The 24504-nt window shown below is 43.0% G+C and overlaps 1 protein-coding gene across 2 annotated transcripts in view; it reads right to left on the bottom strand.

Moving 5' to 3' along the window:
- Positions 1-24504, bottom strand: part of GATA2 (GATA binding protein 2) — a 71705-nt gene that overhangs the window by 23285 nt on the left and 23916 nt on the right. For both annotated transcript variants that reach the window (XM_055344238.1, XM_055344241.1), the window contains exon 2: positions 15347-15492. The gene's annotated coding sequence lies outside the window, so the exon portion shown is untranslated. The remainder of the gene's footprint in view (positions 1-15346; positions 15493-24504) is intronic.

Below are 24504 nucleotides of genomic sequence, written 5' to 3' on the forward strand. Positions count from 1 at the left end.
AGTCCTGCTCCCTGCTCGGTGGGGAGTCTGCTTCTCCCTCTCCCTCTCTTTCCCCTACTCGTGCTCTCTCTCTCTCTCTCTCTCACTCATTCTCTCTCTCTCTCAAATACAATCTTTTTAAAAAAAAAAAAAACCATTAAAAGAAAGAAAGAGACTTTGAATGCAAACTAAGGGCCCAACTTGAGGGTATTGGATAAACAGTGGAAAGCTCTTTGAATGGAGTGCCGTGCTGCAGTCACATTGTATGGGCAGGTACAAGGCAAGTAATGTCTTTGTCAAAAAAAGAACTGGCATAATTTTAGACACAAAATAGTACTGTATATTGTTTATGGAAATGAGGCATATGTAGTAAAAGTCTAAAGGCGTAATGGAACTGAATCTTCTGGAAGCCTGAAAAATAAGAGCAAGTCATGCCATGTTCCTGGATGGAAAAACTTAATGCCATAAAATGTCCATTCCTCCACAGTTTCTAAATGCAAATTAAATGTGTTTAGGGTGATTTAAAAACCTAGGTAAAATGGACCTCAAAGATCGCATGGCAAAATAAATGCCCAGGAATAACCAAGGAGAATTGGGAAAAGAATGACACGGGGTTTTCACCTTACCAAAAATAAGAACATACTGTAAAGCTGCTATAATCAAATCAACATGGTGTTGGCATAAGAATAGACAATGGGGAAGAAGAGAGAACCCAGAAATAGGTTCCGGTGTGTGGAAGAGTATATAATACTTGACAAAAGTAGTATTTCAAGGCAGTGGGGGAGGATAGATCGTGAAATACTTGGTGCTGGCACAGGAAGAAAATAAAATTGACCCCTCATATATCCAAATAAATTCCAGATGGATTACGAATTTTAATGTGAAAAATAAATGACTTGCAAAGAAACCCTCAGAGGTGACACTTGAGAGCTAGCCAGAGGAGCAGCACGTGCAAAGACAGGAGGGTGAAAGAATCCAGCATGTTCTGGAGAAAGCAGCCACTCAGAATGGCTGGGGTGTAGGGGGAGGCCCAGGTGCATGGCAAGCCTCCCCAAAGCCAGGTCACATCCATTACCATGTTCTGAATTGTTTGTCACATCTCTTCATACCTGTGCTATTTTGTTAATCTTTTTACTTTAAATCAATCCCTGTCTTTATAAACCAAATTGTTTCTATTTTTTAAAGATTTTATTTATTTATACATGAGAGACACAGGGAGAGGCAGAGACACAGGCAGAGGGAAAAGCAGGCTCCTTGCCGGGAACCTGATGTGGGACTTGATCCCAGGACCCTGGGATCACGCCCTGAGCTGAAGGCAGACGCTCAACCACTGAGCCACCCAGGGATCCCACCAAATTGTTTCTAAAAGGTAAATTTCTATTACTGGCAGGATCATGGGTTCAATGGGCTCATTATATATTTTCTGAATCATGAAGAAATAGTCTGACTATTAAGATGAAGAAATAAAAAGTCTGGAATTTCCCTGGTAGGATGGGTTAAGTTTACTTTTGGAAATTACTCTGCCACCTTGTGGGCAGGAGGGACTAACTGGAGGGGTGTAATGGGGAAGGAGCGAGCAGGGAAGTGGCCACAATGACAATCCCTAGAAGATAGTCAGGTGTAAGCCAGGGTCCACCACATCCTTCCCTCCCCCTCTCCCACACCCACTTTCAATGTGTCATTCCTAAATCTGACCACCTCCTGGCATCAACACAGCTACTGCCTCCCCATCATTTCATGCAGATTATTGGACTAGCTTCCTCAGTGGAAGTCCCTCAGTTTCCCTCTGTCCATTCAGAAACACAGCAGCCAGAGGGATCCTGTGGAAGTATAAGTCAGACCCTGTCCCTGCTCCACTTCACACCTACTCAGGGCTCCTGCCTCACTCAGAGGAACCCACACCATCTGTTCCCTCTTTGTCTCTCTCACCTCATTCCCTTGGTAGGCTCAAGTCTAGTCCAACTGGCTTCCTTGCTGTCTCTCAAATATATCTGGCACATGCCTGCCCCAGGACATTTGCACCTGTTGTTTCTTGTACCAAATTATCCACATGGCTTCTTCCCTTACTTTGGGTCTCTGCCCAAATGTTGCCTTTCCTGAGAGGCTTTCCTGGAAAAGGTCAAGCCAGCTGTGGGTGACAGCCAGGGTACAGATGGGTCCTAGAGGCACTGCAAGCTCTATCAGCATCTGGACATATAGGCATCCCTGAAGCCTGGGGTTAGGGCCAACCCTCCCCCTGGACTCCTAAACCCCTGTGCCTAAAGCCGATACATGTCGCTGACCTTCGAGTTACATGAGCCAATAATACAGCCCCTCTTGTGTTTCTCCTTTAGCCAGTCTGAAGTGAGTTTTTTGTCTCCCACAACTAAAGAGTCTTGGTAATTCAAGTTGTGATAGATTAAAGTTGACCACAAATTCTCTGTTACTGAGAGAGATGTCCCCTTCCCTGGAGTCTGGGGTGGTCTCTGTGACTACTTGACAAGAGAAGATGGTGGAAGGGACACTACGTTTCCAATTCCAGGGCTTCAGTTATTAGCCTCCACCTCTTGTCTCTTGAAACCCTCTCCATGGGAGTCCTGAGCTACCAGGTAAAAAGTCCAGCTACCCTGAGGCCAGGCCATGAAGAAGCTCTAGCTAGCCAAGTGGAAAGACCGCATGCTGAGAACGAGTCATCAATGTTTGAACTGTCCTGGCTGAAGTTCCAGATGTCATGGAGCAGATAGGGGCCAGCCCAGGTGGCTCGGCGGTTTAGCGCCGCCTTCAGCCCAGGGCCTGATCCTGGAGGCCCAGGATGGAGTCCCACATCGGGCTCCCTGCATGGAGCCTGATTCTCCCTCTGCCTGTGCCTGTGCCCCCCCCCCTCTCTGTGTGTGTGTGTCTCTCATGAATAAATAAATAAAATCTTAAAAAAAAAAGTTATCTGCCTTCGGCTCAGATGGAGATCCTGGGGCTCTGGGATCGAGTCCCACATCAGGCTCCCTGCAAGGAGCCTGCCTCTCCCTCTGCCTGTGTCTCTGCCTCTCTCTGTGTGTCTCTCATGAATAAATAAATAAAATCTTAAAACAAAACAAATTCCTGACCCAAGTTTTGTGGGATACAGTATGTTTTAAGCCACTACGTTTCAGGGTAGTTTTTCAATTAAAAAAAAAGATTTTATCTATTTATTTGTCAGAGAGAGAGAGTGTGAGCACAAGCAGGAGGAGCTGCAGGCAGGAGGAGAAGTAGGCTCCCTGCTGAGCAAGGAGCCTGATGGGATACTTGATCCCAGAACCCTGGGATCATGACCTGACCAGACCTTAATGGACTGAGCCACCCAGGCATCCTACAGGATAGTTTTTTAAAATGCGGCAATAGATAAATAGATAACAATAGTTATCTGCAAAGAGCCACATACAATTACTGGATTGAGAAGCAAGACAGAGAGGCAATGCTGCCAAGGCGCATCGGATGGGCTTATTTCCTTGGGAATCCTTACAGCAGTCGGGACGGGTATGAGACACACAGCGGAAAGAGTCTTGGCAGCAGATGGCAATGCTAAAAAAGAGATGGGTGCTGGTCATGGGCAAAGTTCTCCACAGCATCAAATGATTGGGATATATCCACACCCGAAGTAACAACACACCTGAAAGCAACCCAATCTAACAACCCTCCCAGGAGGGAGGAGAAAGGAATCGTATCATAGCCACACAGTGGAGTATGGACAGCCGTGAACATAGAGGACAATACCACGCATCAATGTGGAGGAGCCTTGCCAATGACACTGTGAGAGAAGGAAGTCACAGAAGAGCACATACGTAGGTTCCATGTAGATAGTGTTTTAAAACAGGAGAGATACTTTGAACAGTCTATGCTTTTGCACATATGTTTGTGCACAGGGCCGTGAGTCACAACTGGGGTACTCAGCCCTTTGTGGATGACCTAAGGGATCTTCCAAGAGTAGTGTTTTTGCCCCTTGAGCAGGTCACAGCAGGTGCATGGGTCCTGTGCCTGCGTGACATGCACCCCCTGCCAGAGGCTGAGAGGCACAGAGGATGTCCCAGCTCCCTCTATGACACCGAGCTCCAGAAATGGTAGCTATTACTACTGTCATTAGTAGATGCCTTTCACCTTACAGGTGGACAGGGCTGCGAGGAGGGAAGCAGGCTGCACAAAGGCAAGCAGCCTGTGGGTAACAAAGCTGGGATTGGGAGCCAGGCCTCCTGGCTATTTCCACCCCTCAAAGGTGCAACTTAATAATCTATACTTTTCTTTTTTTTAAATTTATTTATTTATTTGTCAGAGGGAGAGAGAGAGACAGCACAAGCAGGGGGAACAGCAGGTGGACTGAGAAACAGGCTCCCCACTGAGCAGGGAGCCCAATGCGGGGCTCCAACCCAGAACACACAGTATCATGACCTGAGCTGAAGGCAAACACTTAACTGACTGAGCCCCCCCGCACCCCCCCCCACCCAGGTGCCGCAATCTATACTTTTTCAAGTCTGCCCAGGACTTCTGGGGATAACTGTCCTCTCAGACAAGAGAGAAACATGAGGAGGATTGTCATCGTCCCCTTCTCCCTGTTATGGGCTGCATTGAGTCTCCCCTAAATTCGTACATTAAGATCCTAATCTGGGATCCCTGGGTGGCTCAGAGGTTTGGCACCTGCCTTCAGCCCAGGGCCTGATCCTACAGACCTGGGATTGAGTCCCACATCGGGCTCCCTGCATGGAGCCTGCTTCTCCCTCTGCCTGTGTCTCTGCCTCTCTCTCTGTGTCTCTCATGAATAAATAAATAAAATCTTTATTTTTTATTTATTTATTTTTTTAAATAAATAAAATCTTTAAATTAAAAAAAAAAAGATCCTAACCTCCAGGGACTCAGACATGACTGTATTTGGAGACAGGGCCTTTGAAGAGGTGATTGAGGTGAAATGAGGTCATATGAGTTCTCCCTAATGCATTCTGACAAGGTCCCTATAACAAGAAAAGATTAGGATCCAGACACGCACAGAGGAACACCTATGCGAGGGCACAGGGAGAAGGTGGCCATCTGCACACCAGAGAGAGGCCTCAATGACAACAGCCCTGCTGTCACCTGGATATCAGGCTTCAGGCCTCCAGAACAGTAAGAAAATAAATATCTGTTGTTGAAGCTGCCTGGCCTGTGGTGCCTGTTATGGCAGCCTTAGTAAACAAGTACACACTCTTTGAACCAACTCGTGTTGGGACATGACATGTGGGCGTGTGGCAGCTGCTTGGGGGACACGTGGTGAGGATGCTGAGCAGAAAGACAAGAAGAGTCTGGGTCCCCGATGATTTCACCAAGCTGCTGTGCCATGTCCAGAACTCCCACTGCAGACTACTTGTTCTCTGAAGAAATTGAAGGTTTGTGTTTCCTGAGCCACTAGTAGTTGTCTTAAAAGTATCCTGAGAAGCCCAAATCTCCACCTGCATGGAGAACAGTAGGCTAGCTGTGGAGCCCTATCCCACTGAGGCTCTTGCTCTTCTGGCAGATTCTACTCCCGGGGCGGAGGTGTCAAAGACGCCAAGCTACATTCAAATATCATCTCCTGGGGGCAGCTGAGTGGCTCAGTGGTTGAGTGTGTGCTTCTGGCTCAGTCATGATCCCGGAGTCCTGGGATCAAGTCCCACATCAGGCTCCCCACAGGGAGCCTGCTTCTCCCTCTGCCTGTGTCTCTACCTCCCTCTCTGTGTCTCTCATGAATAAATAAATATAATCTTTTTTTTTTAATCGTGTCTTGGACAAAAGGGACCCAACAACATGTGATCCTCCACTGGATCCTAGACCAGGACAGAAATAGCTCTTAAAGGATACTCCTGAAATAATTGATGACATTTGAATATGGTTGTGGGATTAGAGAACAGTCTTGTTCTGTATCGTATTGTCTGGATTTTGATTAAGTGTTTTGTGTTTATGTTAAGAAAATATTCTTGGTCTTAGGACACACACATTGAAATATATAATAGGAAAGGGGCATCAGGTCTCCAACAAACTCTCAAATGGTTCAGAAAAATCCACATATGTATATGTCCATGGTAATACAGAACAATGAATAAAGCAAAAGGGGCAAGATGTAAACAATTGGTAAATCTAGGTAAAGAGTATATGGGAAATTATATTAAAGATAAGAGTTCTCCAATATGAAAAAAATCTCTTCTATAAAAATAGCCCCCCAACCTCTCCCTCCCAGCACAGCCTCTCCCCACTTATGAAATATCCTGGTCCATGCCTCTGGTTCTTATCTGTCTGCTCCACTTAGAATCAAACCATCAAAGACCATATATTTCCACAGATATATATCCTCAAGCACACACTATAGGTGTTCATTTAATTGTATATGTTTAAGATAAAAGGGAATTCATTAGTTCACAGAACTGAAAATTCCAGGTTGGAATGCTTCAGGTGGCTTCAATCAGAACACAGATGACATTCTTACTCCTACACAGGCTTCTCTTGCTTCCATGGAAGGTCCCTTTTCAGACAGGCTGTAGCCTCCTGGCTGTGAAATGGCTGCAGCATGTCCAAACGCAGTGAGGAGAACATAGGATTTCTTTCCATGTTCTCATTGGCTTTAGTTCCGGTCACATGCTCATCCCTGAAGGGGGCCTCTGTGGCCAAGAGGACACAATGGCCAGACTCACTAAGCCTGAACCAGGAGCCCACCTGCAGCAACTCACTGGGGGCCTGGCAGTGATCCTAGAAGAAGATCAGGATATGGTTTCAGAAGGATGGGAATGGATGCTGGGTGGCAAGAATTACAGAAGCCCATTCAGCTCACATCTTGACTATCCAACATCCATAAGCTTTCTTCACTCTGTGCTTGTTCCTGAAAGAAGCATAGTAGGCAGAATTATGGACCCTAAAGATGCCCACCCTAATCTCTGGAAACTGAATTTGTTTCTCACATAGCTAATGGAGCTTTGCAGATATAGGTAGAGTTACTAACCCATTGACCCTGAAGTATGGAAATGATCCTAGATTGTCCTGGTGGGCTCAGTGTAATCACGTGAGCCCTTAAAAGCAGAGAGCGTTCCCCAGCAGGTTGCCGAAGAAGAAAGCAGAAGAGGAAGTTAGAATGGGATAGGCAAGGGGAAGAGAGATGCAAAGCATGAGGAGGGTTTGAAGCATGATCACAAAGAAACATTGTAAAGAAATGGGGAGATCCCATCTTACAACAAATAACTGAATTCTGACAACAACCTCAGCAAGCAAGTGGCTCTCCCTCCAGAGCCTCGTGAAGAGTCCAGCCTGCTGACACCTTGATCAGCTCTGGGAGACCCTAAGCAAAAAGCCCAGTGGAGGCACGCTCTGCCTTGACCTTTAACCCATGGAAACTGAGATACTGACGGGAAGCCATTTTAAGCCTCTTAGTTTGCGGTAAATTGTTATAGCAGCAATGGAAAGGTATATTGGAGGGAACACACTGCCTCTTCCCGTCACACATCCAGCCCTAGGACCAGAATTCCAGTGACCCTGGGTTGAGATCTTTTTATTTAAAAAACTATTTTATTTATTTATTCATAAGAGACAGAGAGAGAGAGAGAGGGGGAGAGAGAGAGAGAAAGAGAGAGGCAGAGACACAGGCAGAGGGAGAAGCAGGCTCCCTGCGGGGAGACTGATGCAGGACTCAATCCCGGGTCTCCAGGATCACACCCTGAGCTGAAGGCAGATGCTCAACCGCTGAGCCACCCAGGCGTCCCATCCGGGTTGAGATCTTAACTCCCCCATCACCCCCATGTGACTTGTGCAGAAAGGAAAGGAGAAGTATGATATCAACTCTCGCGTGGGAAAGGGGAGAGTACATGATTAGCCACCGTAGTGGGCACTAGCTCATAGCACAACTCAGAATACTGGAAAATGTTAGACATGGAATTGCCATATGACCCAGCAATGCAACTCCAAGTTATGTACCCAAGGCACTCGGAAACTTGGGGACAAGGAAACTTGTCTCCACACTGACACTTGTGCATCAACGTTCAAAGCAGCATTATTTTTATTTATGGTGGCCGAAAAATAGAAACAATCCAAATGCCAGTCAACTGGTGAACAGATAAACTAGTCAGCCCCTACAGTGGAATATTATTTGGCTATAAAAAGAATGAAATACTGATTCATACTACAACATGGAAAAGCAGAACAGCAGCAAATGGGTATACCAGGGTTTTTAGTATATTCGTATATATTCAGAGTTATGCAGCCACAATTACAATCTAAGTTGAGAAGATATTAATAACCCCCCCCCCGCCCAAAAAACCCTGTACCCATTAGCAGTCACTCTACATCTCTCTTTCCTCCCAGCCCTGGCAACCACTAATCTACTTTCTGTCTCTATTATGAAATTTTCATATAAAGGCATCCATACACTCTGTGGTCTTTGGTGACTGGTGCCTATCACTTGCCATAACGTTGGCAAGGTCATTCATGTGTCAGGAACTCTTTGCAGCCTCTTAGGCAGGCTGTTCAGTTGCCCCAGTTCTGCTCTCTGAGAGGTGATTCCTGCCCCTCCTTCTCTGTGGCTGTGTTTGAGGTGGGCATTGGGGCTCTCATCTCTTTAGTAGCCAGTTCCTAATGGTGCAGATCCCAGACATTAGAGATTGCTTAGATTCAGTGATAATATCACAGAGTCTTGTGTTGTTTGTTTGTTTTTGTTTGTTTTTGCCAGATTTAGTTTTTCTGGTAGTGCAAACCCATCAAAAAAGTATTAGGTTCTCCCCCCCCCCTTTATTTCTTCACAAAAACATATTGTGGAGGATATCAGGCACACAAAAGATTAAGCAGAAAAATATAAAAAATGTACCCAATACCCAGATCAAGCATTAAAATATCACCAGTAGGGCAGCCTGGGTGGCTCAGTGGTTTAGTGCCTCCAGGGCCTGATACTAGAGACCCAGGATCGAGTCCCACGTCAGCCTCCCTGCATGGAGCCTGCTTCTCTCTCTGCCTGTGTCTCTGCCTCTATCTCTCTTTGTGTCTCTAATGAATAAATAAATAAAATCTTTATAAAAAATAAAATAAAATAAAATATCACCAGTATAATTGAAATACAGGAATTCACTACATGAAGAAAAAACACAGCTTTTTTTTTTGTAACTTTGTGGTAGGGTGAGATTCTCTAAGCATTGCACAGAGAGCAGCAAATAAAGAAAAGGATTGATTCACCGGACTACATAAAAAGTTCCAACTTCTGTATAGTGAAAGATACTATACACAAACTTAAAGGACAAACAATAGACTGAGAAAGGGTATTTGCAATCCTTATAATGAAGCAACAGTCAATATCTATAATATGCAAAGTGTTCCTAAAAATCGATAAAGAAAAGACAAACAACGCAATAGAAAAATAGGCAATTCGCACAAGAAGAAATATAATAGTCAATAAACATATGAAAGGAAAGCATGCCCTCATTTATAGTCAAATAAATGATAATTAAAAACAACAATGAGGTACCATTGTTCATTTAGCAGATGGGCCACACACAAAAAATTATACAAGTAACAAGAGTGATAACATCCATTGATAGTGGGCCTATCAGAAAGCAAGCACCCTCCTCTATTATTGGTGGGAATATAAATTGATGCAACTTTTAGCAAGAGCAATTAGCAAGGATCTACCTAAATTTAAACTGTGCTTACCCAGTCACACACTTTGTGATATGTTATGCAGAAATAGTAGCACAGGACAAAATAAATATACAAACATTGTTAGCAAAAGTCCTGATGTGCTGATAGGGAATATTGTCCATTGTTATTTCAAGTGGAGAAAAACAAGTTATAGAATAATAGATGTATTATAATTCCATTACTATTTTTTAAAACCTTATATGATAATGTGTGCATGTATTCCTTAGGGTTGTCTATGAGCAGCATCGTTTAAATTATAACAACAGATATATTTCTTTCATAATCCAAAAAACAATAAGGACTTCCAACAATCTAATAAAGAATATGTAATAAGTATGTGATTTAAAAATAATAAAAGGGTACTTATTTCATTTTTTTTGTAGATGGTGCCTTTGTGTCCTATTTAAGAAATCTTTGCCTAATCCAGTGTCACAAAGTTTTTTTTCCTATGGTTTCTTCTAGACTTTTAAGAGTTTTTAGCTCTTACATTTAGATTTATGATCTCTTTGAGTTAATTTTTCAGTACAGCAAAGTTCTCTTTTCCCATAAAGATATTCAATTATTTAAGCTCTAAAACTATATTACTATATGTTTAAAAAGCAGCATTTTTCCCCATTGAATTACTTTGGTATCTTTGTAAAAAAAATCAATTGACCATATAAGTGTAGATCTATTTTGGGACTCTTTTTCATTGATCATTTCATTGGTTTATCCTAACATCAATATCACACTATCTTGATTGCTATAGCTTTATAGAAAGTCTTGAATCAGATTGTGTGAACCTTCTGACCCTGTTCTTCTATTTCAAGATTATTTTGGTTCTTTTAGGTTTTTTGCATTTCTACATAATTTTGTAATTGGGTTGTAAGTTTATCTCTCTCTTTTTTTTAAGATTTATTTATTTATTTGTGAGGGAGAACTTGCTTGAGCATGTGCAAGTTGGGAGATGGGCAGAGGAAGAGAATCGACAAGCAGACTCCTGACTGAGCATAGAGCCCAATGTGGAGCTCCAGCTCAGGACCCTGAGATCATGACCTGAGCTGAAATCAAGAGTCAGATGCTTAACCAACTGAGCCACACAGGCACCCTCAATTTATCTCTTAAAAAAGCCAGGATTTTTATTGGAATTGTCATGAATGTATAGATCATTTTGAGGATAATTGTTACCTTAATAATATGGGATCTTTTGACTCATGAATATGATAATAGAACTCCATTCGGCTAGATCTGTTCTAACTTCCCTGTGTAAGATTTTGTAGTTTTGAGTGGACACATCTTACACATCTTTTACTAAATTGATTCCTACATATTTTATCTTTAATGATATCATAAATTATTTTTTAAATTCCACTTTCCAGGGATCCCTGGGTGGCGCAGCGGTTTGGCGCCTGTCTTTGGCCCAGGGCGCGATCCTGGAGACCCGGGATCGAGTCCCACGTCGGGCTCCCGGTGCATGGAGCCTGCTTCTCCCTCTGCCTGTGTCTCTGCCTCTCTCTCTCTCTCTCTCTCTCTGTGACTATCATAAGTAAATAAAAAAAAAATTCCACTTTCCACTTTTTCATTGATATAGAAATATGTGGAGAGGTGCCAGGGTGGCTGGTTCAGTTAAACGTCCATCTCTTGATCTCAGCTCAGGTCTTCAACTCAGAGTTGTGAGTTCAAGCCCCACATTGGACTCCACACTGGGCATGGAAACTGCTTTAAAAAAAGAAAAGAAAAAGAAAAACGTGGATTTTTGTATGTTGATTTTTATCCTGAAAATTTGCTTTTATTCATTGTTAGTTCTAGTAGCTTTTTAAAAAAATATTATTCCTGAAGCCCGTGGGTAGCTCAGTCAGTTAAGCATCTGCCTCGGGATCCCTGCGTGGCGCAGCGGTTTGGCGCCTGCCTTTGGCCCAGGGCGCGATCCTGGAGACCCCGGATCGAATCCCACGTCGGGCTCCCGGTGCATGGAGCCTGCTTCTCCCTCTGCCTGTGTCTCTGCCTCTCTCTCTCTCTGTATGACTCTCGTAAATAAATTAAAAAAAAAAAAAAAAGCATCTGCCTCAGCCCAGGTCATGATCCCAGGATCCTGAGATGGAACTCCACATGGGGCTCCCTGCTCAGCGGAGAGTTTGCCTCTCTCCCTCTCTCAAATAAATAAATAAAATCATAAATAAATAAATAACAAAATAATAAGAATAAAAATTATTCCCTAGCGTCTTCTGTGTACACAATCATGCTTTTGCACGTAAAGACAATTTCACATCTTTCTTTCCTAACTGTGTGCCATTTATTCCTTTTCCTTATCTATTATACTGGCAAGGACCTTCAGTATAACCGTTGACTTAAATTTGTGATAGCAGACATCTGTATGTTTCTAATCTTAAAACTGAGTGTTTCATGTTTGAGTATGATGTTAACTAAGGTTTTTCATGATGTCCTTCGTCAGGCTGAAGAAGTTCCCTTCTGTTCCTAGTTTGCTGAGAATTTTTGTTGTAAATCAGTGTTAAATTTTGTCAAATGCTTTATTTGTATCTTTCAAAAGAATCATATGGTTTCCCCCTCTTATCTATTAATATAGAGGGTTACATGAGTTGATTTTATGAATATGAAAATCACCTCTGCATTCCTGGGGTAAACCCCACACGGTAATGATATATTATCTTTTTTATATGTTGCTATATTTAATTTGTTAAAGTTTTTTTTTAATTTGTTAAAGTTTTGATAAAAACTTCTGCATCTATGTTCATGAGGGATTTTGGTCCATACTTCTCTTTCCTTGAGATATTTTGTCTGCTTTGGGCATAAGGGTAATACTTGCCTCAGAAAATTAGTTGAGAAGTGTTCCTCCATCTTCTATTTTCTGAAGTAGCTTGTACAGGGTTTACATTATTTTTTTCCTAAATATTTTCCTTTAGGAAGGTTTATTTTTTTAAGTTTTTTAAAAAAGATTTTATTTATTTATTTGAGACAAAGCAAAAGCAAGAGTGATTACAGAGGGAGAAAGAGAAGCAGACTTTCTGCTGAGTGGAGAACCTGATGCAGGGCTCAATCCCAGGACCCTGAGATCATGACCCGAGCCAAAGGTGACAGACACTTAACCTACTGAGCCACCGAGACACCCAGTAATTTGTGTCTTTCAAAGGAATAGTGCACTTCATCTAGGTTGTCAAATTTACTAGCACAAACTTATTCATAATATTTCTTTATACTCCTTTAAATACCTATCAGTATCCGTAATGATGTCTCTTCTTTCATTCTGATATTGGCTATTTGTATTTTTTCTCTTGATCAAGGTAATCATAGGCTTACCAATTTTACTGATCATTTCAAAGAACCAGATTTTGGTTTTCATTGATTATTGTGTTTCTATTTCCTGTCTCATTGATTTCTGCTCTTTTTTGCTTCCTTTTTTCAACATTTTGGGCTTAATTTATTCTTCTTTTCCTAATTTCTTAAGATTGAAATTTAAATCAAGCCCCAGACTAGAAAAAGATATATATGATTAGAATTTGTATCCAGAATTCATTTTTTAAAGACAACTCCTGTGACTCAATGATAAGACAAATTATCTGATTATTTTTAAATGGACAATTTGAACAGCCACTTCAGAAAATGGTCAACAAGACATGACAAGATGCTCAATATCACTTGTCTTCAAGGAAATGCAAATTAAAGGCACTTTACAATATAAAAATATTTTTGTATAAACATAAAAATTTTGTAAAATACGGACTCGTGGGTGACTCAGCAGTTGAGCTTCTGCCTTTGGCTCGGGATGTAATCCCGCAGTCCCGGGATCAAGTCCCACATTGGGATCCCTGCATGGAGACTGCTTCTCCCTCTGCCTATGTCTCTCCCTTCTCTCTCTGTATCTCTTATGAATAAATAAATAAAATATTTTTAAATTTTTTTGTAAAATATAAAAATATTTAGTGGGTAAAAATATACCCAGTAGAGGGAAAAATAAAATAAGACAAAAAAGAGATTGAGAGGACTCATAAGGGACTCTTTACTATAGGAAACAAACAGGGTTGCTGGAAGGGGAGATGGGTAGGAGGATGAGGTAACTGTGGGATACGTATTAAGGAGGGCACTTGATGTAATGAGCACTGGGTGTTATATGCAACTGATGAACCACTAAATCCTACCTCTGAAACTAATAATACAGTATATGTTAATTAAATTTAATTTAAGTAAAAAACTAAAAAAAAATACCCACTAAAATGGCTAAAGTTAAAGACTGACAATACCAAGCGTTAAAGATGAAACAGAGCAACTAGACTTCTCACACATTGCTGATGCGGATGCAAAATGATTTGGTCACTTTGGGAAACAGTACAGTAATATTTCATAAAGCTAACCATACACTTAACCATGTTACTCAGCAATCCTAGTAGGTATATACACAAGAGAAATAAAAATGTATGTCCACATAAAGACTTTCACATAGGGGCGCCTGGGTGGTTCAGTGGTTGAGCATCTGCCTTTGGCTCAGGGCGTGATCACAGGATCCTGGGATGAGCCCCACATCGGGTTCCCCGCAGGGAGCCTGCTTCTCCCTCTGCCTGTGTCTCTGCCTCTCCGTGTGTGTCTCTTATGAATAAATAAGTAAAATCTTTTTTAAAAAAAGACTTTCATGTAAATATTCATTATCCATAATAATCCCAAACTGGAAACAACCCATATGTTCATTATCTGGGGAATAGATAAACAAATTGTGGTTATCCATACTATGGAATATCAGCAATAAAAAGAATGAAACATTAATTTATACAATGACATAAATTAATTTAAAAACGTGCTAGTATGCAGTGATAAAGAGCAGATCAGTGGTTTCTTGAGTTGGAAAAGGGAACTACTGCAAAGGAACACAAGGCTAATGTTTAGACTGATGGAATTGTTCTAGATCTTGATTATGGTGAATGCAACATAACTATTCAATTACCAAAATTCTTCAAACAGTACATCTAAAATGAAAGAAATTTATTGTTTGTAAATATACCTCAATGAAGTTATTTTTTTAAATATCTATTTTTTTCCTTTTTTAAAAATTTATTTATTTATGATAGTCAGAGAGAGAGAGAGAGAGAGAGAGAGAGAGAGAGAGAGGCAGAGACACAGGCAGAGGGAGAAGCAGGCTCCATGTACCGGGAGCCTGACGTGGGATTCGATCCTGGGTCTCCAGGATCGCGCCCTGGGCCAAAGGCAGGCGCTAAACCGCTGCGCCACCCAGGGATCCCCCAATGAAATTATTTTTTAAACTTAAAAAAATTTGGGATCCCTGGGTGGCTCAGCGGTTTAGCACCTGCCTTCAGCCCAGGGTGTGATCCTGGAGACCTGGGATCGGGTCCCACATCGGGTTCCCCACGTGGAGCCTGCTGTTCCTTTTGCCTGTGTCTCTGCCTCTCTCTCTCGGTGTCTGTCATAAATAAATAAATAAAATATTTAAAAAAAATAAATAAACTTAAAATAATTAATCCTAATAAAGGAGTTTTCCTTCTTTTTCTTCTTGTTCTTGTTTGTTTGTTTAATCTTTTTAGCTTACCTTAAGGTGAAGTAAGTTTTTCTCACTTTCTCCTGGGAGAAAAGTTGGTCAACCAGAGAATCTAAATATATGCTTTTGTCCTTCTATTGTTGAATGGATAAACACACTGGTATAAGCATATGATGGATTATTACTCAGCAATAGTGGTAGGGAGAATAATGGTCCCACACAGATGTCCACATCCTAATCCCAGAACCTGTGAATGTGTTACCTTACATGGCAAAATGGGCTTCGCAGCTGCGATTAAGGATTTTGAGATGGGAGGATTATCCTCGATTATCTGGATGTGTCCATGTGTAATCATGAGAGGAAGGTAGGAGGGGTCAGTCAGAGGAGAAAGCTGTTGATGCTGGAAGCAGTGACTGGAATGAAGATAGAGGAAGAGGTTATGAGCCAAGGAATATAGGTAACTATTAGAAGAAAAGTCCAAGAAATGGATTCTCCCCTCATAGCTTCCAGAAATAACCAGCCTGCCAACACCTTGATTTTAGGACTTATGAACTCTAGGACTATAAGATAATAAATTTGTGTTGTTTTAAGTCTCTGTGTCAATTTGTTACAGAAGCAGTAGGAAACCAATGCACAATAAAAGGAATAAACCGATACACACAACAACATAGATGAATTTCAGTTATGCTAGATGAAAGAAGCTAGACTGTTGATGGAGATGTGGAGAAATAGGAACCCTGAGGGTGCCTGGCTGGCTCAGTCAGTGGAGCATGCAACTTTTGTTCTCAGACTGTGAGTTGGGGCCCCATGTTGGATATAGAGATTATTAAAAAATAAAATCTATAAAAAAATAAATAGGAACCTTCATACACTGTTGGTGGAAATGCAAATTGGTGCAGCCACTGTGAAAAACAGTATGGAGGTTCCTCAAAAAATTAAAAACAGAATCAGCATACAACCTGGTAATTCCACTGCTGGGTATTTATCCAAAGAAGACAAAACACTAATTCAAAAAGATATGTGCACTCCTATGTTTATAGCAGCATTATTCATAATAGCCAAGATATGGAAGCAGCCCAAGCACCCATTGGTCAATAAATGAACAAAGAAGATGAGGTATATAACACACACACACACACACACACACACACACACACACACACACACACACCAGAATATTACTCAGCCATAATAATGAAATCTTGCCATTTGCAACAATGTGGATGGACCTACAGGGTATTATGTTACATGAAATCAGTCAGAGAAAGACAATGCCATATGATTTCACTCATATGTGGAATTTAAGAAAGAAAACAATTGAACAAAAGGAACAAAAATAAGGAGAGAGAGAGAGAGAAACCAAGAAACAGACTTAACTAGAGAACAAACTAATGGTTACCAGAGTGGGGGTGGGTGGAGGGATGGGTGAAATAGGAATGGGGATTAAGGAATGCCCTTGTGATGAGCACTGGGTGTTGTATGTAAGGGTGGAATCACTATATTGTACACCTGAAACTAATACTACTCTGTATGTTAACTAACTGGAATTTAAATAAAAACTTAATAAGAAGAAAGCTAGACTCAAAGGTCATATACTATGTGACTCCATTTATATGACATTCTGGCAAAACTACAGGGACAGAGACAAGATTAGTAGACCCCAGCCCAGATCAGCAGAATGACCCAGTTACCCCTCCCTACTTGTGAGCAATAATAAATGGTTGCCACTTGAGGTTATTAAATCTTGGAGTGGTTTCTTACCCAGGAGAAGCTAACGGACTGGGGGTGGAGGGAGCCTAGGATGAGCTCAGGGGCTTACTACTGACACCAATCTTATCCCAGGATCGCAGGAGCAGAGAAACAAGGCTCGGGGTGGGGCCTGGGGACCAGTCTGCTTCTCCTTCCCTTAACGGAAGCTGAGAGAGCTCACCCTACCAGAGTCCCTGGCCTCTGCATCCTTGGACAGCACCCTATCTCTGATATACCTGTGGCTCCTGGCCAGTCCTACTTCCTGAGAGCCTGCCTTTCCCACCACAGACCTCCTCCTGGACCTCAGGCTTCCCTTGCACCTAGGGCACCTGCTGGTCCCAGAGGTGGCATGGGCCCGGGCCAGGTGACTGTGTATTACTTCTTGCCAGCAGACAGCTCTGTACAGGGCAGCACCAGAAGCCACATGTCTCTCAGAAGCCACTATGGCTAGGGGAGCTGCCTCTACCTGTCTACCCTCCAGGAGGGCAACCTCCCATGAAGCAGAGTTAGCAGGCTTCTGATGGGCCACAGAACTGAGAAGCAGGCAGCTCTGGGGAAGCCCTCAGGTGTGGGGGGCACAATGTGCTCTTCATTCAGAATTTAGGAGCTGACATTCATTGACTGCTTACTATTCCAGGTATCTTATCTCTGTTATCTCATTTCATTGCTACAATATTCTACAAGTCAGATACTATTTTATGCAAAGTTTACAGATGGGGAAATTGTGGCACAGACAGGTTAAGAAACCTATCTGACAATATCACACAACTCTTAAGAGTGCAGCCAGAACGTGAGCTTAGAGAGTCTTGCTGCACAGCTGGTGCTCCCAACCATGGTGCCACCTGCCCCAGCCCCCACATCTTAAATCTGACTTACTTCCAACTCCAGCTCAGGCATCATTCCCATATAACAAGATAGAGGAAGGCAGCCAGGGCCAAGGTTAACTCCATGACCAGTGGCTAAGAGGAGCAAGCACAACAGTGTTGAGGATAGACCCCAGAGCCAACATCCTTTGGTTCAAGTCTGCTATTTATGTATTTTGACACCTTAGCCAAGACGTTTCACTAACCTGTGCCTCAGTTTCCCCATCTGTGATGATTTTACGTATCAACTTGGCAAAGCTATAGTCTTGGTTTTCAATCAAATGCAAATCTAGGTGTTGCCTTTGGGGTGTTTCATAGATGAGATTAAAGTAGTCCATAACTGGTTCTTATTTTTTTTATTTTTTTTCATAACTGGTTCTTCTAAGTGAAGGAGGTTATCGTCAATAATTGGGGTGTGCCTGATTCAATCTGTTGAGAAATCTTGAGAGCAGAATAAAGGCTTTCTTTTTAGAAGCCTTCCACCTTGTGTCTCGCAGCTGCTGTTTCAGTCTGTCCTTCCTGACCACTTGCCCTAAGGATTTGGGGCTTGCCCAACCAGCCCCAACATCACATAAGCCAGTCCCTTGCAATAAATCTCTTACTGAAGATCTCCCACTGGTTCCTCCCTGGCTGAACCCTGGCTCATAGACCATAGGTACTACCTTCTTCATGGGACAGTGGTGAAGAGTAAATGAGTTGATATAAAGTGTCTAAAATTAGGCCTTATATAAAGTGAGCTCTAGGAAACCATACATACTACAAAGAGGCTACAAAGCATACATTTTATGATGACCTTTGATGCCCAGGTCAGACCTTGCCCGATACTGCTAATTACCTGGGAGCAAGGGGCTCGTGCCTGTTAGCACCCATCAGCCCCTATCCTACCAGATAAAGTGAGCTGATGAGCATCCAACCGTACAGGGCTCCTTGGCTGCCCAGTGACCCTGTAGCTGAGACAGTGAGGGAAACCAGGGTCTCACTGTCTTTCAGATATACTGCTCCCTGTGCTCACCTGAGCTACATGGGCTGTTTATAGACCTCCCACTGTGCATCCTATCTAAGCTCAGATGTCACCGCTTCAGCCAGACTTGTCTTGCCACCCTTCCTAAAATAACAGCCCCCAGTCAGCAACATCTAGCAAACTGTCTTTAACCTATCAATATGAAAAATTTGAAACACACACAAGAGTAGAGAGATAAGGGGATCCCTGGGTGGCGCAGCGGTTTGGCGCCTGCCTTTGGCCCAGGGCGCGATCCTGGAGACCCGGGATCGAGTCCCACGTCGGGCTCCCGGTGCATGGAGCCTGCTTCTCCCTCTGCCTGTGTCTCTGCGCCTCTCTCTCTCTCTGTGTGTGTGTGACTATCATAAATGAATAAAAAATTAAAAAAAATTAAAAAAAAAAAAGAGTAGAGAGATAAGATGACTCTAGGCCACAGTAGACAGAATAACGCCCCCACCCCACCTCCAGGATGTCCATATTCTAATTCCAGACCCCAGGGAATATGTTACTTAGCAAAAGGGACTATACAGATGTGATTAAGGTTAAGGACCTTGAGGTGGGAGTTTATCTTGGTTTACCCAGATGGGCCCAATCTAATCACATAAATCCTTAAAAGCAGAGAGCCTTGTCTGGCTATAGTTAGAGAAAGAGATGTAACAGTAGGGTTGGAGATGCAATATTGCTGGCTTTGAAGACAGAGCAAGGGGCCACCAGCCCAGGAGTGCAGGCAGCCTCTAGAAGCTGGAAAAGACAAAGAAATGATTTTTTTTAAGATTTTATTTATTTATTCATGAGAGAGACAGAGAGAGAGAGGCAGAGACATAGGCAGAGGGAGAAGCAGGCTCCATGCAGGGAGCCCGATGTGGGACTCAATCCCGGGTGTCCAGGATCAGGCCCCGGGCCAAAGGCAGGCGCTAAACCACTGAGCCACCCAGAGATCCCACGGAAATGATTCTGTGCTAGAGTCAGAAAGAGAACAACCCTGCTGATGCTGTGTTTTAGTTCAATGAGACCTGTGTCAGATTCCTAACCTACAAAACTATGAGATAATAAGTATGTGGTGTTTTAAGTCCCTGGATTTGTGGGAATTTGTTACAGCAAAAATAGAAAAGTAATTTCCCCTCTGTACCCTTCCCCAAGTCTCAATGATGATCAACAAACAGCCATCCTGAACACTCCACCTCACATACTCTCTCCCTGGGCTATTTTGTTTTCTTTTGTCTTTAAGATTTTATTTAAAGAGAGAGAGAGAGAGAGAGAGAGAGAGAGGAGAGAGAGAACACAAACAGGGGAAGCAGCAGGCAGAGGGAGAGGGAGAAGCAGGCTCCCCACTAAGCAAGGAGCCCAACCACACGGCCAGGACCTGGGATCACAACTCGAGTCAAAGGTGACACTTAACCAACTGAGCCACCCAGGTGTCCCTCCCCTGGGTTATTTGTTTGTTTGTTTGTTTGTTTTAAAGATTTTATTTATTTATTCATGAGAGACACACAGAGAGAGAGGCAGAGACATAGGCAGAGGGAGAAGCAGGCTCCACGCAGGGAGCCCAACGTGGGACTCGATCCCTGGTCTCCAGGGTCACGCCCTAGGCTGAAGGCAGCACTAAACTGCTAAGCCACTGGGGCTGCCCTCCCCTGGGTTATTTGAAGCAAATCCCAGACATCACATCATCTTATTATCTGGAAAAATTCCAATATGTATTTAGGAAAGATAAGGGCTTTTAAAAACATCACCACAATAAAGTTATCACACTTTAAAAAATCAACAGCAATTACTTAGTAATATGAAATATCTAGGCACAGGTGTCCCTGATTGTCTCATAATTCTTATTTTACTGTTTGTTTGAATAAGGATCCAGATAAGGTCTGTATATTGCAGTGGATTGATACATTTTTCAGATTTCTTTTAACCTGTGATGTTCCTCTTTTGTTCCTTGTAATTTACTTCTTGCATTTTGCTAATTTGAATCCCTGTTGGTGTCTTTTCCCATGCTCCTCTCTCTATTTTCTGTTGGAGCCTGATGAGATTCAGCTTTGATTTTGGGGGCAAAATTCTTTCATAGATGGTGATGTCTACTTTCTTCAGGGACACATAACATCTAGTTGTCTCTCCTTTTGTGATGTTGGTAGCCACTAAGGATAGCTGCCCAGATCTTTTACTTCATTACTGTGTACACACTGATGGTCTTCTAATTCTATCATTCTTTCATCATTCATGAGCTGACATACTTCTATCAAGGCACGCTTCCATTCATCAACCATTGGATGGCCCTGAGGGGCACTTTGTATTGGAAAGATAGATCAAATGCTTACTTCTTTCCCTGTTTTAAAAACCAGTTTTCAAACTAATGAGTTGGTTCCCTAGTGTTCTCCAGTGGTGTTGGGTGAGGTGGTTGTTGTTAACTATTGTTATGAACATCTGACTTAAATATATGTTTGATGTAAGTTGATTCTGAGCCTAGAACTAAACTGCCATATAGTTGGTACTAAAAAAAAAGGGGGGGGGGTTTCCTGATTCATGGGACTCACACCAAGCCCACCAGGAAGAGGAGAGCTAAGAGGGGGTGAGAGCACTGTGGGAAGCCCTGGCAGGGAAGGAGATTCCCATCAACAGAGACTATCCAGCCACCAATACCCCTGAGTACATCTCTGACACTGAGCTGGCAAGGGAGGATAAGCATCCCACACAGCAATTTACCTGATGCACCCAGTCATTTATTCACCTGTGGTGTAAGGGAGAAAACCCAAGGTCTTCAGTCAGAGAAACCAGGCACTGAGCCCTGCTCTGAGACAAGCCTCTCCAAAACTCAGTTTTCTCACCTATGGAAGGAGAATAAGAGTTCCGGCTTTGTGGGGTTGTTATGGCAATCAATTAATGATTTCCATGCCACTCAGACTGAGCATCTTCTGGGTACAGATGATTGAGTATAGCCTCTACAGCCTGAAGAACTCCCACCCTTGTTGGAAGGCACGTCCCAGAGGCACAGGGAAGGTCAGTGAATGAAAGCAGGCATATGGCGTGCAAATGACTGCAGACACAGGCTAGCTCTTTACCCAGACGATTTCCCCTTCCTTCTGCACACTGGCTAGACTCTATTTTCCAGCCTTCCTTCTAGTCATATGGGCCATGTGCTTGAATTCTGGGCAGAAGTGATGTCAGCAGATTCCAGGCCAGCTCTAGAAAAGCCTCAGGCCCCATTCCTCTACTCTCTCTGCCCAGCTGGATGTTGGTCAGCTGGGACAAATTTGGAAATTCCTGTCCAAGAGGGCTGAACTTCTGTCAGCCTGGACCCCAAATAGCAGCACAGAGCTGAGCCTCCACCTTCACCACACCCCAAGCCACTGAATGGAAGTCATAAAGTTTTTTTTGACATTTATCTTTCTGTTTATATGAAAGGCATTTAGAGTCCTAGTTAATTTTTTAAAGATTTATTCATTCATTCATTCATTCATGAGAGACACACACACAGAGAGAGGCAGAGACATAGGCAGAGGGAAAAGCAGGCTCCATGCAGGGAGCCCGACGTGGGACTCAATCCTGGGACTCCAGGATCGCGCCCTGGGCCAAAGGCAGGCGCTAAACTGCTGAGCCACCCAGGGATTCCCCAGATTCCTAGTTTAAATCCAAACTGTGTATCTTTGTAATTTCCACAAGTCTGATTCAATAGTGGCAAGGTCAGACATTTAGGAGAAAACCATCATATGAGTAGAGAAAATCTCACACATATCTTGTCTCAGGATGAATTTTCCATCAGTAATAATAAGTGCCAAAGAAGGAAGGCGAAGAGGTATTATTTGGAGCATTGAAGATAGGACTTCTTATCTTGGATGTTAGTAACCTCATGGTATTACTATTACAGTGGTCACTAGGGTGCAAAGGGCTCCTGCTAGTAGAAGAACTTTTGCAGATACAATATGAAAGCAGAAGATCAGAAGAGGAAAACAGGGGATCCCTGGGTGGCGCAGCGGTTTGGCGCCTGCCTTTGGCCCAGGGCGATCCTGGAGACCCGGGATCGAATCCCACGTTGGGCTCCCGGTGCATGGACCTGCTTCTCCCTCTGCCTGTGTCCCTGCCTCTCTCTCTCTCTGTGTGTGACTATCATAAATAAATTTTTAAAAATTAAAAAATAAAGCCTATAAAAAGAAGAGGAAAACAGGACAGATGCTATATCAAAACCAAAAGAGGTGGATGGGGGAATGGGTGAAATAGGTGATGGAAATTAAGGAGTAGACTTATAAACTTCTACCACATTAAGCTCCTAAGATCTGTAAGAGAAGTTAGTGTGACCTGCGCCAATCAGAGATTGATAGGGAAGGGGGATATTAATTGGCATGTGTTCAGAGAAGGAAGTGCTCTCTAAGTTCAGAGGCAAGCTCAGGGATATGGGCCCACTCTGGACCTCAAAGGATGAGTCAGAGGAGAGAAGGTGCTGAGAGCAGGGCAGGAGGACCACAATGAACAAAGGAGCAGGTTTGGGTTATGGACTGGCAGGAGGAGAATCAGGGAGAAAAGAGTATAGACCTGAGGTTGGAAAAGTAAATTTATTCTGGACTTTCTCCTGGGACACTGAGGAGCCACTGAGAGTAATTGAGTGAGGGAGCTACGTGACCAGATTTGAACTTTGGAAGGACTGCTTCCCCATAAAATTGAAACTATCCAGTGGTGTGCCAGGGCGGGCTCATACCAACTCACAAGATTGATAGTTAAATGTATTGGAAACCTGTGAGTCAGTAGTTAAACACACCACTATTAAAAATTAAATTACATAAACTTATGATTAATTTATATTAAGAATAGAATTTTTAAAATACTCGATTTATCACTTCCTGTTTTATTACCTTTTACTATTATGTATATCTCTTGAGATTGTGTATATTATGTCTTTGTGGTGGAAATGCCATACAGTGATGCGTAGCTCTTCCCAACTCTGCACTTGGCAACATCATGTCACTTGAAATCAGCTGTGGAAATTGGCAAGCACTACTAATAGGGGTTTTTATTTTATTACACATTTTCTACCACACCCCTGCATATGACTCAGAAATTTTACTTTTTGGTACCTGTCATAGCTCTGTGTTTAGTAACTGTGTGACCTTGGACATGTTCTCTCTCTCTCTCTCTCTCTCTCTCTCTCTCTCTCTTTTTAATTTATGACAGAGAGAGAGAGAGCCTGCGCATGGTGCATGGCGGGAAGTGAGAGGCCAGAGAGAGCGGGAGAAGCAGACTCCCCACTGAGCAGGAAGCCTGATGTGGGGCTTGATCCCAGGACCCCAGGATCATGACCTGAGCCCAAGGCAGATGCTAACCAACCGAGCCACCCAGGCGCCCTTGCACATGTTTTTAACCTCTCTGGACTCAGTTTCTTCCTCTATAAAATGCAAATGACCTCTACGTGGAGTAGATGTTGTGATGTGCTGCTTAGGTCTCCTTCAAGACCAAAGCACAAAAAAAAAAAAAAAAAAAAAAGACCAAGGCACTTCCACAGAAGCTGGGAGTATCCCTTCTAGGGTGGGGGTTTCCTTTGCTGAAGGGAGCTCCCTGACTAAGGATGTCTAGAGTGTTGGGAGAGGACCTGGGGTCTGGGGCTGGTGGTGGTTGCACAGAGAGGAAAGTGGAGTCCAGGAGGAGGGTGCCAGCACTACCAGAAATGCAAGTTCAGCCCACAGAGGAGGTGAATTCAGTTTTGGATGTTGCAGTGAATGATTTTAGGGCTCTGCCTCAGACCCCCTTTCCTGAGCCACTTCACCCAGCTGTTGTGAGCCTTGACTGCTAAGACTCACTGCTGCCCCTTCTCTGCAGCATCACAGAATGAC

This window comes from Nyctereutes procyonoides, unplaced genomic scaffold (assembly GCF_905146905.1).
Source record: "Nyctereutes procyonoides isolate TBG_1078 unplaced genomic scaffold, NYPRO_anot_genome, whole genome shotgun sequence".
Taxonomy (NCBI): Eukaryota; Metazoa; Chordata; class Mammalia; order Carnivora; family Canidae; genus Nyctereutes; species Nyctereutes procyonoides.